This window comes from Seriola lalandi, unplaced genomic scaffold (assembly GCF_002814215.2).
Source record: "Seriola lalandi dorsalis isolate HSWRI2012SDOR001 ecotype SW California unplaced genomic scaffold, Sedor1 jcf7180002054557, whole genome shotgun sequence".
Classification (NCBI taxonomy): Eukaryota; Metazoa; Chordata; class Actinopteri; order Carangiformes; family Carangidae; genus Seriola; species Seriola lalandi.
Genome location: NW_019525110.1, coordinates 145,077 through 155,277, shown reverse-complemented (window position 1 = coordinate 155,277; position 10,201 = coordinate 145,077). Strand labels below are relative to the sequence as shown.

The 10,201-nt window shown below is 42.9% G+C and overlaps 1 long non-coding RNA gene across 1 annotated transcript in view; it reads right to left on the bottom strand.

Moving 5' to 3' along the window:
* Window positions 1-233: 233 nt before the first annotated feature.
* LOC111662036 (uncharacterized) overlaps window positions 234-10,201 on the bottom strand; it is a 14,705-nt gene continuing 4,737 nt past the window's right edge. The window contains exon 2 of the long non-coding RNA XR_002761273.2: window positions 234-1,126. This is a non-coding gene — a long non-coding RNA (uncharacterized LOC111662036). The remainder of the gene's footprint in view (window positions 1,127-10,201) is intronic.

The window sequence follows — 10,201 nt, the reverse complement described above, 5'->3', positions numbered from 1 at the left end:
ACACACACACGCACACACACACACACACACACACACACACACACGCACACACACACACGAGCTGCATCAGATTTCCACTCACACTTTCTACTTCATGTCCTTCTTTCCTTCCAACTCTTGTTCACTGTTCCTTTCCTTCCTTTCAATCTACAAATGCTAACAGCAGCTAACAGCTACTAGTAGAACATAGAGCACAGAAAATAGAACAGAGAACGTAGAACAGAGAACGGAGGTCTTGCTGTTGTCAGACACTTTAATGGGAGAAGTTGTGTTTACAGTGACATGTCTGGATGGTTCAGTCTGGCTCCTCCCCCTCCTGACATCATCATGATGAGCTGTAGACTTGTGCAGCTCTCTCTCTCCTCTGACATCATGGCTGATAAACAGTGAGGTGGAAGGAGCTCCTCCACTTCCTCAGGGAGAAACATTATTCAGAGAGGATCTGATGTAGTTTTGCTGAGCAGCAGATTTCTCGTCGTCTCTGTGTAACTGAGAGAGAAAAGCTGCAGCTCGGCTTCTCCCTCGTCACTGTCCAGCAGAGACTCAGCTCTGACACCTCGTCTGTCTCCTTCCTGTTCTAACAGTCATAGCTACAGCGCGTGGGACAACAACAGTCAGAGCGTGTCCATGTCACTTTTACTATTTCAACGGCGGGAAAAACAGTCACATGGTTCACAAGGGTCGAATAGGAACTATTCAATTATATTAAATTTTGTTGTATAGCTCCAAATCATAATTACATCATGTCACGGCTCTTTACAGTGAGAAACCAACAGCTCCCACAGAGCCCGCATTTCTGCAGAGGAATTACCCAGAGGTCATAGCATTATGACATTAAACACAGGGTCGCCATGATGTTCACATGTTGAAGGAAAAATAGAAAAATTTTCAGTTGTTTCGCTTCAGTTCAAACCTTTGACCTTTTCTGTCTCCTGACGCTTCAACACACACCATGAGAAACACTGAGGAAGCTGTCAATGGAAAACTGGCTTTAGAGATGAAGTCATGTGACAGACTGAAGGAGGTCATGTGACATCAGTCTCCTGCAGGTGATGAACTGCTTCAGGATGACAGGTGCAGAGATGACACAGGGACGGTCCTGACAGATTGAAGGGTGCAGATGAACCTGGGGGGGGGGGGTGAGAGGAATATGTTTTAGGATGAATGAACAAATGATAGTTGGATGGAGGGGGAGGGAGAGCGTTTGGCAGCAGCTGAGCTGCAGGGATCAACAGGGCAAAGCTTTATGAGAAAAGATGCATCAGTAATGCAGCCAAGTGGAGACACACACACACACACACACACACACACACACAGATGTTTTTATCATCGGCTAAATGTCAGAGAAACGTCCAGGTCTGGGATCAGCTGTCAGTCAAACTGTGTGGGCGGGGCCTGTTCCTACCATCACTACAGCATTGAAACATTCATGTAGTAAATCTACCTGTGTGAGATACTGAGATATCAGACTGAAACGTCTGGACGTCGTGGTGCAGAGACACGAATGAACCACTGTTGTTACAGCAGGAGGCACCTGAAGGCTGCTACTGCTCTCTGCCAACACACGAAGAAGAAGAAGAAGGAGGAGGAGGAGGAGAAGAAGAAAGTGTTGGTGGATAACAACATGGAGCAGTTCAACATCAGTGACACGGTGAGATTAATTATCAACCTCCAAACCAGAAGCTGCAGTTCCTCTAACGACCACTAGAGTCTGGCTCCAACAGTGAGTCAGTCCCCATAGACTCCCATGTTAAAATGTCCAACTTTACAGCAGAAATAAACATGTTTACAGCCTGGTACAAAAACTGTTTTGGTCTCTAGAGATAATTTCCTCCTTCATGACACCTGTTTATATAACTCATCTGTTTATATAACTCACCTGTTTACATTTTATTAAGGACTAAAGTTATGGAGGATTGAGGGCGTGGCCTCTTTGAGTGACAGGTGGGTGAGTGTATGCTTGCACAAAAGTCTGAGCTCCACACACGCCCCTCCTCCTCACCTGTGTTTATCATAATGTTTTTATCTGGTCAATGAAGATTTTTATTGTAGTTAGGGTTCTAACTCCAAAGGGGGGAGAGCGAGAAACACAAAACTTGGCCAAATACCTGGAAATCATGTGCGCTACTAACCCAAGAACTATGAGCTCAATTAGCCACATGGTGGCGCTGTAATCAAGGATTTAAAATTTCATTTTGGAAAGGCCACGCCCCTCACACCATTTGTCTGACTGACTTGAAATTTGACACACACGTCCAGCTCAACGTGCTCTACAAAAAAGCCAATTGAACTATTAAAGTCCGTCTGTTATTATTTTTGCTTGTTTGCATAATTTGAAAAACAGTAAAATGAATATAACTTTTGAGATTAGAAAAACCAAATCTGGTATTCAGCCTTGAGAGATGAATAAACAAATGTCTATTATAAATGAGCAAGATCGGTCAAAAAACATGGCCGCCATCAACCAAAATATCTTTGCAAAGAGTGGGGTTTAGCTAATAATGGACATAACTCATTAACCATTGGTCCAATCATCATGAAACTTGGTCCATATCTTCTGGCTGGGACAGAGAGTACGCCTAACAAAGCATTTTGAGCCTGACCTCTAGGGGGCGCAATAAATGCCAAAAATATGTACCTCAGAATCTGGAGAACAGATTTTTAACTAATTTGGTCCACATGTTCTGGGGGCGAGTGTTAATGAAAATCTGAAGTGCCATATTGATTGATGAAAGTGGGTGAGGCCTATTCTTCAATATGTGCCATCTTAAGCCTTTGCTCAATTTGTAGAGAGCTGGAACGAGCCAGACACATGGAAGTTGGTATCATAACCCCAAATGGTGTGTGAATGTTTCACAAAAAATATTATCCCATTCGGCCATATACTGGCACTTTAATTTACAGTCAAAATTAGAAAAATTTGAAATGCTGCCCCCACCACAACGACGGTTCAATCATCTGCAAATTTACCTCACACCTACAGCTTAATATTCTCTACAAAAAGGCTCTGTGATAATAGTGACTACCACTATGGATTAGTTAAAAACAGTAAAATTAAAAGAACTTTTCAAATTTTTACTTTATCAATACCAAATTTGGTATACAGTCTCGGGTGACTGAGAGGCACATTTCTATTACAAATGTCAATCAGTCAAAAAACATGGCCGCCACCAACCAAAATGTCTTTGCAAAAGGCGAGGCTTAGCTAATATTGGCCTTCATTCATTTACCGTTTGTCTGATCATCATGAAACTTGGTAGATATCTTCAGGTTATTATAGCGAGTAGGTCAACCAAAGCATTAGGTAGCTGCTTCTCTCAGTTGAGCACAAAGTGGTTAGAACCCGCGAATTGCTGCTTGCAGCTACGAATTTTATTATTTTTGGAAACTTTTTATTCTATAATGTGTATTTTTTAATTTATTCTGACTGTTTTTCAGTTAATTAACCACAGTCAGCAGTAAACACATAAACACTGTTGGTACATGGAAACCAGCCAATGATGGTTTTATTAATGCAAATATCCTGTGACGCCTGGGGAGTGTAATTAGACCCCACACACACACACACACACACGCACACACACTGTGTGTGTAGGAGGGGTCATGTTAATTAGCTGGTTATCAGTTAAACAGCAGAAGGTCAGAACAGAGTGGCTAATGAAGCTGAACATGTGAGTCAGACTCACACTGTTTCCTCTGACACACACTCGTTAACACACACATTAATACACATTTGTTACGCGTTGCCTCCAGCTCTCTCTCTCTCTCTCTCTCTCTCTCTCTGTCTCTCTCTCTCTCTCTCTCTCTCCGTCATCAACATATTGACAGTTTATTTTGGAGGAAGTCTCTGGACGACTGAAACTGCTGCTAACCACAGGAAGCTAACCCTTAGTTAAGCTAAGGCTACGAACTAAAGGTTAAAAACAGACTTTGACAAACTTTTACTAAAATACTTTTCATCAGGTCAAACTAATAATAATATTCCTCCATCAGCCTCAGCTGCACATGTGTTTAATACTAATTAGCAGATATTAGCAATCTAACATGTTCGAGGAGCTTGCTGCAAGAAGCATCCAGCATGCTAGCATATAGCTCAAAGCCTCACAGCGCTGCTAGCATATATGTGTATATATATATATATATATATATATGTATATATATATATATATATACACACACATATACATACATACATATATATACATACACTGTTGCCCATAAAGTTGGAATAATTTTGTTTTCAGACACAATCCTCTGTTTATTCCTATTTAAATGCATCAGTAATCACTTTTGACCAGGTGCAATGATTACATTATGTGTCCCAGTTACCCAGGTGAAATGAAATAAATCACATTGTCACAATCATTTCATGGAAAGACACAAAAAAATATTTTATTCCAACTTTATGTGTGTGTGTATATATGTGTATATATATAAAAGACCTATGAGGCGTCACAGTGGAGACTGATGATCGTATTACATGTATGAAAGTTGTTGCTGCTGCAGCTTCACATTAAAAACATTTAACTGCTGAAACAAGAGCTGACTTTTATTACGAAGGAGTCACAGGAAATGCGACATGTTGGTCACTCATTTTAACACTTAACGCTGTTGTTCATTAAAACAAGACAAGGGTCGTTTTTACCTTTTCCTGACCAAGTCAAGACTGTTTATTACAGTAACCATGACAACCTGTCAGCTGTGTTTCAGAGACATCAGGAGTACGTACCAACCCAGTGTTTACTTCCTACACATCTGACCAATCAGCAGAGAGAATGTTGTAACAAGGTTTTTATTTATGAGAGAGAGACACAGAGAGACAGAAAGAGAGAGGGAGACAGAGAGAGAGACAGACAGAGAGAGAGAGGGAGAGAGAGGGAGAGAGAGACAGACAGACAGAGAGAGGGAGAGAGAGGGAGAGAGAGACAGACAGAGAGAGAGAGGGAGAGAGAGGGAGAGACAGACAGACAGAGAGAGAGAGAGAGAGAGACCTTATTTGGGCCAACACCACCAGGAACTGAATTAGAAACCAAACAAGTACTTGAAAAACTCCTAAATATTTAATTGATATTCAGAGACAACCAGAATTATATATATTTTCCTGAGAGTTGGAATAATGGTCGTATTACACCTATATTTAAAAGTGGAGACACATTTGAGCCTCAGAGTTCAGAGATCTGTGTCAGCAGCTGTAAGGACAAGCTGCTCTGCAGCATCATCAGCTGCCGTGTAGCTGAGTTCCTCAATCAACACAATGGATTCATGCCTAACCATCGCACATCGGACCATATCTTCACCCTCATGTGCATCAAAACAAGAATAAAATATATTCATGTTTTGTAGATTCTTAAAAAGACCTTTGGTTTTATTTGGCATGAAGGACTCTTTCATCGACTGTGGCGTCGGAGGTCAAACTTATGATCTAATTAAATCAATGTATTTGATTAACAGATGTGCAATGAAAGTTGGAAACAAAAGGACCCTTACTTCAGGCAGCACCTCGGGGTGACACAGGGCTGCAGTTTGAGCCCAACACTTTACATATATATACTGTATATAAATACATTTGCAGAACAACTGCAAAAATCCACAGCTCAACACAGAGGTGAAATGTCTGATGTTTGCTGATGACCTGCTTCTCCTGTCTCCCTCCAGAGAGGGCTGACAGCAGAGCCTCCTCCATCACGTCAGTCAAACATTTCAAAAAAGAACAAACTCTCAGAAAAACGTATTCACATTAGGAAATATAGAAATTGAGCATACAAAACATTGAACATATTTAGGCTTGAAAATCAGTTCCACTGGACATTTTGGAGTGGCTGTGAGTGAGCTGAAGGAGAAGCCAAGAAAGACTTTTTACACCTTCATAAGAAAAATACAGATTGACCTTCCAATAAGGACCTGGCTCAAACTTCTAAATTCAGTAATAGAGCCAATAATGTTTCATGGTAGTGAAGTGTGGGGTCCACTTACCAGCCAAGACCTCCTGAAATAGGAAAAACACCCGCTAGAAGCCCTGCATGCAGAACTGTGCAAAAACATACTTGGAATTCACAGACACACAGCCAATAATGCATTAATTAATATGCAATAATTAAAATTCAGAAGCAAGCCATCAAATTTTATAAACACCTCCAATCTAACGACCTCCACTCCTACCAGTACAAAGGCCTTCAGCGCCAGCCGCTGCTGAAGCTCCGCCCACACACAACAACAACTATCCGGCCCAACCAAATCATCTCAAAACAAAAAGAAAATTATATCAAATATGGGAATGAAACCAAATCACAAAGTAAATTAGGATTGTATTTGACCCTGAACAGAGAGTACATGGTGGCAGAGACCTGTGAGTGAACACAGCCTGGCCTTAGAAACAGGCGGTCACAGGCACAACAGCCTCTCCAGGGAGGGTGACAAATCAAGGATCTATCTATCTATCTATCTTATTGTATAATCATTCATTAATAATCCATCACTGTTTATAATTTTCTGTACTGCTTTGAGTTCTGATCTGTCATGCCAATAAAGATAATTTGAATTTGAGAGAGAAAGGGAGAGAGAGAGGGAGAGAGAGAGGGAGAGAGAGAGAGGGAGAGAGAGAGGGAGAGAGAGAGAGGGAGGAAGAGAGAGAGAGAGAGAGAGAGAGAGAGGGAGGAAGAGAGAGAGGGAGGAAGAGAGAGAGAGGGAGAGAGAGAGGGAGAGAGAGAGAGGGAGGAAGAGAGAGAGGAGAGAGAGAGGGAGGAAGGGAGAGAGAGGGAGAGAGAGGGAGGAAGGGAGAGAGAGAGAGAGGGAGGAAGAGAGAGAGAGAGAGAGAGAGGACAGGTTTCATCTGTTTCCATGTTTCTGCTGAATCAGGAAGAGGCTGGTTCTAAATGTCAGGACTCCTCTTGACTCCTGAATGGAGCACAGAGAGCATGAAGGCAATTTGCATTAATGAGTTAAACTGAGTGTCAGAGAAGAACAGAGAGAGAGAGACTGTCATCAGTCTGTAAACCATCAACAGTCAGTGAACTATCAACAGTCAGTGAACCATCAACAGTCAGTAAACTATCAACAGTCAGTAAACCATCAACAGCCAGTCAAGCAGCTGCAGATATTCATGAGCTGTTGTCTCAAACACAATTGAATACCTCAGTCAGCTGATGTGACTGATGTGATGTCAGCAGGTGTATCCAGGTGACTGATCGCTGAAGCAGCTGCTACATCAACTCACTCAACTAGGTTGCGTTACTATCCACAGTGTACGTAAACAGTACTCTCTGCTCCCTACTCTCTGCCCCCTACTCTCTGCCCCATGCTCCCTGCTCCCTACTCTCTGCCCCCCACTCCCTGCTACCTATTCCCTGCCCCATGCTCCCTACTCTCTGCCCCCTGCTCTCTGCCCCCTACTCCCTGCCCCATGCTCCCTGCCCCCTACTCTCTGCCCCCCACTCCCTGCCCCCTACTCTCTGCCCCTTGCCCCCTACTCTCTGCCCCCTACTCTCTGCCCCCTGCTCTCTGCCCTCTACTCCCTGACCCCTGCTCTCTGCCCCCTACTCTCTGCCCTCTGCCCCCTGCTCTCTGCCCCCTGCCCCCTACTCTCTGCCCCCTACTCCCTGCCCTCTACTCTCTGCCCCCTGCTCTTTGCCCCCTACTCCCTGCCCCTTACTCTCTGCCCCCTGCCCCCTGCTCAGGGAATATCACCCTGCAACGTGATCAACGCAGACATCCTCCTTCCTTCGTGCGTCACCCTGGTAACGTAAACACCTCGGATACGTGTTGCTGCTACGCTGGACATTTTACACTACTGAAATAAAATATTGACCATTGAATATATATTGAAACCAGTAATAGTAATATTAATATTATGTAGTCCTTGATAATTATAAGTGGTGCCTGATATTAATGCCAGGTGATGCAATGACTGATGGGTAATCTTCTTGTCAACTTGTTCAATTCCTCCTGGCTCAGTTCACAGTTCACTTTGGACCGAGCACCTGCTGTTCCCTTTGAACCAGAATCTTACTTAACATGGCTGAATACCTTGTGCAGTCCACTTCGTAGGGAACTACGAGGCGATCAGAACACACCTCTAGTGAGTCAAAAGTTTGTGATGTCACAACAAAGCAGTCACCAAGCCCCGCCCACCTGGACCCACCATCCAAACCCTGCAGGATTTGGTTTCTGAGTGTTTTACCTGAAATCTGCTTTATTTTTATTGGATCAGTCAGAAAACAGTCAGCCAATCAGAGAGGAGGCTAATGTTAGAGATAAAACACATAGATCTGATCTGGTCATAGAGATAAGACACATAGATCTGATCATAGAGATAAAACACATAGATCTGATCTGGTCATAGAGATAAAACACATAGATCTGATCATAGAGATAAGACACATAGATCTGATCTGATCATAGAGATAAAACACATAGATCTGATCTGATCATAGAGATAAAACACATAGATCTGATCATAGAGATAAGACACATAGATCTGATCTGGTCATAGAGATAAAACACATAGATCTGATCTGATCATGGAGATAAGACACATAGATCTGATCTGGTCATAGAGATAAAACACATAGATCTGATCTGGTCATAGAGATAAAACACATAGATCTGATCTGATCATGGAGATAAGACACATAGATCTGATCTTGATCATAGAGATAAAACACATAGATCCATCCAAAATCAACACCTTTAATAACCAGTAAACAAACTTAAAGAGAGAAAGATGTTTGCGTGTCACACCTCCATTATCTGCTCTGAAAGTATATGTGTGTGTTTCTGTCTGGGTGTGAGGTGTGAGTCTCTCTGGGCAAGCAAAGACCAAGTGAGTGTGTGTGTGTGTGTGTGTGTGTGTGTGTGTGTGTGTGTGTCTGTGTGTGTGTCATTGTTAACCTCCATCTGTTCTGCGCTGATGTTCATCTGGCTTCACTCTGTGTATGTCACTAGTTCATGCTTCATTTCCTCGGAGCAGTGAGGTCGTGGTTAGTGCTGTGAGTGTGGTGCAGCACTTACTGCAGAGTGTGTGTGTGTGTGTGTGTGTGTGTGTGTGTTACACTGCAGGAGGTGACTGTCTCATTCGATTACATCTTTGTTTTTTGACACATCAGTTGTTTTAAGTCATGGAGTCAGGAACTTTACTCTGAAGGTTTAATGTGAAGGTTGAGAGTCTTAATGTGAATAAATCTGTCACTGGTTTCTCACTGGACTCACTGGTGGACTGAGGACTGAGGCTCAGACTGTGGACCTCAGTGTTCCTGGTTTTGTCTTGTTCTCTGAGTGATTGATCTGCTGCTGTTAAACTGTCACTGTATTAATCAGCTGGTCTCAGTGAAACCATCACAAACACTGATGAGTCTTTGTTTCTGCTGTGTCTCAAAAATCACCCTCACAGGTGAAGAGTGTCAGTCTGAGCTGTCGACTTCCTGTGTCTCACATTATTATAGTTTAATAGTGAAATAAAATGACCTCAAACACACACACGTCCTGTCTCTCTGTGATTATTGTGTGTTTTCTCCTGACGTGCTGATTCGTCTTTTTCCCCCAATGAGGCCAGAAAATTAGTTTCTGTTGTTCTTACATTTTTCAGGCTATAGGCTCAATTTTCCAGCTGTCACCGTCCACAGCTTAATGAAAGGCGGGAAACGGAGAGACGCTGTAACACTGATCCGTGTGGAAACGGCTGCTGTGATAAATAACATCATTAAGAGGAACAGACTTTTCTTTATAACAGAAGATATATTCTTGTAGAATCTAAACCTCAACCTGGTGTTTAAAATCAGCATCAGTTCAGCCACAAACATCCGATCATCAATCAGCTGAGCAGAGAGGAAGAGGAGGATCAGGGGATACCTCCATCAGGGAGGTGTGTCGACTAACCCTTCATGTGGTGAAGAAACATCAGCAGGTTACTCCTGACAGATGTGGAACTCAGAGTCACTGATCTACACTAAATGATCCACTGGATCTGCAGTTAAACTGAGCCTGTTCCTGCAAATGATCTGATGAGTCACACACATCCGTCTGACTAACATGGTGAAACAGGTTTTGACGGATATGAACTGGATCAACGATCATGTGTTCAGAAGAATCTAAACTGATTTACAACCACCAGAGACATCCCGCTGTCCTTCATTATTCATGTCCTTCTGTTTCCACTGCAGAGAGTAAAACACAGAGGGGGGGCAGAGGGGGGGTAGAGAGAGAGAGA